The sequence below is a fragment of the Lactuca sativa genome, chromosome 3, assembly GCF_002870075.4.
Source record: "Lactuca sativa cultivar Salinas chromosome 3, Lsat_Salinas_v11, whole genome shotgun sequence".
Taxonomy (NCBI): Eukaryota; Viridiplantae; Streptophyta; class Magnoliopsida; order Asterales; family Asteraceae; genus Lactuca; species Lactuca sativa.
In genome coordinates, this window is record NC_056625.2 from 187,219,311 (window position 1) to 187,226,185 (window position 6,875).

Genomic DNA, 6,875 nt, shown 5'->3' on the forward strand with positions numbered 1-6,875 from the left:
TCCCCCCCCCCCCCCACAAAACTCATAAAAACAGAAAATAGGGGGTATGAAGCTCACCTAGGGTGTTGATTCGGTTTTTGAAGAAAGATTGGAAGAAATGAAGTGATTTTTGGCCTTTGCACTCCTTGATGAACTTTTCGAGATTGTGGGGGTTTCTAGAGTGCAAGATCATGATTTTTGCATGGATTAGGAAGAGATGTTTGATAAATAAGGAATTCAAGTCATAGATCCAAGCAAAACCTTACCTTAGATGATGATTTTTGTGGAAGAACCTTCTTGAATGCTTCCTAATTTTCGAGATTTTGGATGGAGAATAAGGGAGTGTTCTTGAGAGAGTTGAGAGATTTTTGTGAGTTTGTGTGTGTGAGTATGGCCGAGAGTGAGAGAGGAGAGAAGGAAGAAGTGATTTTGAAGTGATGTTGCATGGATACATGGACTATATTGCATGGATACCCTATGGACAATAATGAGGTGGCAACCAAAGTCAACTTCTCTTCTTATCCTCTTGAGTTTGGGCCTTGGGCCGAGAATGGTGGGAAAAAAAAGGATTTTTTTTGGGCCTTTTGGCCCTTAAGCCCAATATTTGAGGTAGTTTGGGTGATCATTGGCCTTATAAAATAAAATTGTGATTTTTATGCTTTATTAGGCTAGGTTAGGTTAAATTATGGATCAAAGCTTGTGATTTATTTCATTCTAGGTCCAACATGGTCCAAAATGTTGAAATAAATAAGTGTGGGTCCAATTAGAGCCCAATTAGGGTTCTAAGCCCATGATAGTCTAATTGGAAGCTTATTGGCCCATTTGGATCCAATAAGGAAGTTCTAGTCTAAAATAGACTTAACAAGAACTTCTAGGGTCTCCAATTGTTTGATGACTATTTGTAGTACTAGCATGTTGTGTTTGATTGAAGTTTTTGATTCACATTAACTTGAATGTATAGATTACATGGCTCAAAATTTACAGTTGTGACATCATCCCCCCGTTAGAGGGAATTTCGTCCCGAAATTCTGTTTGAAAGTTAGATTTAAGAATGCTAGAATAGGTGAGGGTACTTCTGCTTCATTTGATCTTCGCGTTCCCACGTGAATTCTGGCCCACGCTTTGCGTTCCACCGTACCTTCACGATCGGGATGCGACTTTGCTTAGTACGCTTCACCTCCCTGTCCATGATTTCGATTGGTTCTTCGACGAACAGGAGATTCTCATTGATTTCGATTTCGTCAAGAGGAATGACAAGGGTTTCATCTGATAGACACTTCTTCAGATTAGAGACATGAAACACGGGGTGTACACCGTTTAGCTCCGCGGGTAGTTGTAGTCTGTAGGCTACCGGACCTATTCGGGCGACGATTTCGAAAGGTCCAATGTACCGTGGGTTTAGCTTTCCCCGTTTTCCAAAACGTATAACTCCTTTCCAGGGTGAGACTTTCAGCAATACTCGATCACCGACCTGGAACTCTAAGGGCTTTCGTCGTTTGTCTGCGTAGCTCTTTTGCCGGTCACGCGATGCTTGTAATCGAGCTTTGATCTGGACAATCTTTTCTGTGGTCTCGCGAATGATTTCCGGTCCCGTTAATGCCCTGTTTGACGTATGTGTTCTTGCTAGCTGGGTGTCACCTACTTCAGCCCAACATAACGGTGATCTACATTTACGCCCGTACAGTGCTTCGAACGGGGCCACCTTGATGCTCGAATGATAACTATTGTTATATGAGAATTCAATCAACGGCAGGTGGGTATCCCAAGACTTTCCAAAGTCTATCACACAAGCACGAAGCATGTCCTCGAGCGTCTGGATGGTTCGTTCACTTTGACCGTCCGTTTGTGGGTGATACGCGGTGCTCATATCGAGATGAGTTCCCATTGCTTTGTGGAGTGATTGCCAAAACCGTGACGTGAACCTACTGTCCCTATCCGAGATGATAGATTTTGGCACTCCATGGAGTCTTACGATCTCTCGTAGGTACAACCGCGTCAGTCTCTCCATCTTGTAGGATTCTTTGATTGGTAGGAAATGGGCAGATTTCGTCAGTCGGTCGATTATTACCCATATGGTGTCCAGTCCGTCCGACGTCTTGGGCAGCTTGGTCACGAAGTCCATAGAAATCCCCTCCCATTTCCACTCAGGGATTGCCGGTTGCTGTAACAATCCGGAAGGTTTCTGGTATTCCACTTTTACTTTGGCGCACGTAAGGCACTTACCAACATAAGTCGCGATTTCCGCCTTCATGTTAGGCCACCAATAGTGTTGCTTGATGTCCAAATACATCTTGTCCGAACCGGGATGAATGGAGTATCGTGTCTTGTGGGCTTCCTTCATAACAGTCTCCCTAAATCCTCCGATTTTTGGGACCCAAATACGGTTCATGAAGTAGTATACCCCATTCTCCTTGACTTCTAGGTTCTTCTCCATTCCGCGCAATGCCTCGCTAGTTCTATTTTCCGCTTTCATAGCCTCTGCCTGGGCTAGTGCAATTTGAGTGGCCAAATGAGACTGAATGGTTATCGAGTGTGTTTTCGTACGGCGATTAGAGTACTCCTTCCGACTTAAGGCATCGGCTACTACGTTGGCCTTGCCTGGATGGTACTTGATCTCGCATTCGTAGTCGTTTAACAATTCCACCCATCTTCGTTGTCTCATGTTCAGCTCCTTCTGATTCAAGATGTGCTGGAGGCTCTTGTGGTCCGTGAAGATGGTGCACTTTGTACCGTACAGGTAGTGCCTCCAAATTTTCAAAGCGAAGACCACGGCTCCCAGTTCTAGGTCATGGGTCGTGTAATTTACTTCGTGCGTCTTTAGTTGGCGGGACGCATATGCTATCACTCTTCCACGTTGCATGAGAACGCAACCTAAGCCTTGATTCGACGCGTCACAGTAGACTACAAAATCTTCAGTTCCTTCGGGTAGAGATAGTACAGGAGCGCTACAAAGAGCTTGCTTCAAGGTTCGAAACGCAATCTCTTGTCGGTCTGTCCACTTGAATGGCACGCTCTTTTGCGTAAGCAAGGTAAGTGGCTTGGCGATTTTAGAGAAGTTTTGGATGAATCTCCTATAGTAGCCTGCTAGGCCTAAGAACTGACGAATTTCGGTGGGCGTAGTCGGAGTTGCCCATCCTTCCACAGCTTTGACCTTAGAAGGATCCACATGAATTCCGTCTTGGCTAACTACGTGGCCTAGGAAATTCACACTCCGGAGCCAGAACTCACACTTGGAGAGTTTGGCGTAAAGATTTTCCGTTCGCAGAGTCTCTAAGATTTGTCGAAGATGTTGGCCATGCTCCTCTTTGCTTCGAGAATAGACGAGGATGTCATCGATAAACACAATGACGAAGTTGTCCAGGAACGGTCGACAGATTCGATTCATTAGGTCCATAAATGCGGCGGGTGCATTTGTCAGACCGAAGGGCATTACAACGAATTCATAATGTCCGTAGCGGGTTTGAAAAGCGGTTTTTGGAATATCCTCTTCTCGGACTTTGAGTTGGTGGTATCCGAACCGTAGATCTATTTTGGAGAAATAACTAGCTCCTTGGAGCTGGTCGAATAGATCATCGATTCGGGGAAGTGGGTAGCGGTTTTTAACAGTGAGTTTATTCAACTCTCTGTAATCGATACACATTCTGAAAGATCCGTCCTTCTTTTTGACAAAGAGCACCGGAGCTCCCCATGGCGAGTAGCTAGGTCGGATAAATCCCTTGTCCAGAAGCTCACTGAGTTGGCTGGACAATTCCTGCATTTCAGCAGGTGCCAACCGATATGGTGATTTAGCGAGAGGAGTTGCTCCTGGAACTAGGTCGATTCGGAACTCAACCTGTCTCTCTGGGGGTACTCCTGGAAGATCTTCGGGAAACACGTCCGGAAATTCACACGCTACTGGAATGTCTTGGATGTTAGTTTCTTCTTTGGTCTTGTCCACTATGTGAGCCAAGAACGCCAAATTGTTCTTTCGCAAGTGTTTTTTGTGTTTTGATGCACGAGATGAGACGAAGATTTGTACTGGGTTTATCTCCGTAAATTACTAGGGTTTCGTGATTTGGGAGACGAAGGCGAACGGCCTTCTCATGGCACATAATCTCAGCATGGTGGGGGCTTAACCAATCCATGCCGACAATCACATCGAAACTCCTAATTGATACTGGCATCAGATCTATTCGTAAGACGTGTTGATTTAGGGTTAGGGTACATCCGATGTAGATTTCCCTAGTGGATTCGGTTTTCCCATTGGCCATTTCCACCGTATAGGTTTCATTTAGCTTCTGGGGTTGTTGTTTTAGTAAATGTTTAAACTTCTCGCTTACGAAACTTCGCTCCGCTCCGGTATCAAATAAGATGCATGCATAAGTGTGGTTTAGGAGGAACGTACCGGTCACAACTGCGGGGTCCTGAACTGCATCACTCTGACCCATAGTCATCATTCTTCCTGCTCCTCTGTTTCCTGAGTTGTTGTTGTTAGGGCAATCTCGACGGAAATGCCCCGTCCTTCCACACCCGAAACAGGTGTGGCTAGGCCCTGCGTTGTTGCCGCCGGCATTGGTGTTGTTGGTATTGCGGTGGTTGTTGTTGTTGTTCTGGTTGTTTCCCTGACTCTGGTTCTGAGAAGGATAAGTCCTGCAGAACCTTGCAGTGTGTCCCCTTCGGTTGCAACTGGTGCAATGGAACTCCTTGCATTCTCCATGGTGATGGAAACTGCACTTATTGCACTTGGGAGCATTACCGGAATAGGGTCTTGAAGCATTTGAAGCAGCTGAGGCTGGAGCATGTGAGGTGACTGGAATCGGCGCAGTAACAGCGTTAACTGCCACTGTTTGCTGCTTTTTAGAGGTCTCGGGGCCCTGGCGCCCCTTCCTCTTGTTGTTCCATCCTTTCATACCATCACTCTCCTTCTTCTTCTCAGTCTCTACTGGTTTCTCGCCCTTTTGGTGGTTATGATCATATAGCCTCTTTGCCAATCTCTTCGCACTGTCAAAAGTTTCAGGGTTTGCAGCTATCACATTCCCTTGAATGGGGGATGTCAGTCCCCAGATGAATCGTTCGATCTTCTTTCCTTCTGATGTGATCATACCCGGGCACAACAGGGATAGTTCGCTGAATCTCGATATGTAAGCATCGATGTTCCCATTCTGCACCGTGAGATTCCATAGTTCCTGTTCCATCTTCTGTATTTCGCCTCGGGGGCAGTACTCAGCCGTCAACATCTCTTTCATTTCTACCCAGGGAATAGAGTTGGCTACAGGGAGCGTCATAGCTTCTACGTGGCCATTCCACCAAGTGAGCGCTTGGTCCACGAAAGTGCAGGCCGCGAACTTCACCTTCATCTGCTCGGGGCACTCGCATATCTCGAATACCGACTCTACCTTATCGATCCATCGTTTCAGCGCGATCACTCCTCCAGTGCCGTTGAAAGTTCGGGGTTTGGCGTTCGCAAAATCCTTGTAGGTGCACGTTTTAGTGAGTCCTTGGTTCGTCCCGTTGTTCGAACTTCCGGAGCCTTGACCATTGCCTCCTCCATTGTTTCCTCGGTGAAGTTGTGCCATAGCTGCTGTGACCGCAGCAGACACGGCTGCCTGGAAAGCAGTGGAGTCAACTTCGGGCGGGATTGGTTCGGGATTTCCGCGAGTAGCTGGGCGAGGCATCTTTCTGTCATGAAACGGAAAGATGTTGAGTGTACGTGGTTTCTGTGAGGTTGTGATCCTACTAACTAGGTGTATGGTGCTAACCTAAACATTACTACTATCGGGCATACAATCATAACATCTCAACACATAACAACTGGTAATATCATAACAAAACACACAAAAGTTTATTAATATTATCCGCATTTAGTACAAGAAAATTTGCTCGTAAGAGCATACATATGTAACACTAATCCGACAGCATAACGGCTCCATGAGTAGTGTAGTCACTTAAACATAGAGCCAGAGTACATAACATAGTTCCTAATAATCTACTACGATAAGTCTATCCCTAACCGCGATGAGCTGCGTCAGGAGGATGGTGCTGAAGTCATATGCCGAAATGTTGTGCCAGTAGCTGTGCCATCTCTGCCATGTCTCCTATAACCTCATCCCTCTCATGCTCTGCTTGCACTGCCCGAGCCTCCATCGCATACAGCTGTTGTCGCAGTGCGGCGATCTCAGCTTCGAGGGAACGGTTCTCTCTTGGGGGGTTCGCTGGTGGAGCAGGGTGATCTAGTCATGCCTCGTCCTCGCATGGCTGGACGGGGTCCTGGTCCCCGACCTGGCCGTCTTCGTCGTCATCGTCGAGCTCTCCAAATTCGTAGTCAGTGTCTACGTATTCATCGGGTCCGACATCGTGTGCTTCCCCTGGATTCTCTCCTGGTTCATCCACAAGCATCCCGTGAGCTACTAAGGCCTGATGAAACTGGATACCCTGCTGCTCCTCCTCAGGCTCCTCCTCCTCCTCTAGCCACCCGTTGTTTCCCTGATTAGGGAAATAGGGGTCTCCCGGGTGATGAAAGCCAGCCATGCTGTCTGCGCGAGTACGTGAATATGCTACATTATCCTAGGATGCTACGACTATTGTACAGACTAAGCAAACATTCTCTTTTTGGGTGATAAAGGGTATAGTTTTAGGTTACCTAGTCATCCCAATCTCATCAAGACATGTGTTAGTTTTACTTTGGAGAGAATGTAGTTGATCAGGCTACATTCGCCCCTTGGCATCACTAAGAACAGTCCCGAATTAACCGAGATACCAGTGTTATTGTGTTTGATTCAGCGTTAGGTCCTTATTCCTAATGCAAGCAAGTGTATTTTATTTACTTGTTTTGTTCAGAGTTATGTTAGTCCTTCTTTTTGGTTTATAGTTGCATATCAATGTATGGCTCGACATGCTAGTTCACTATAAACAAAGCT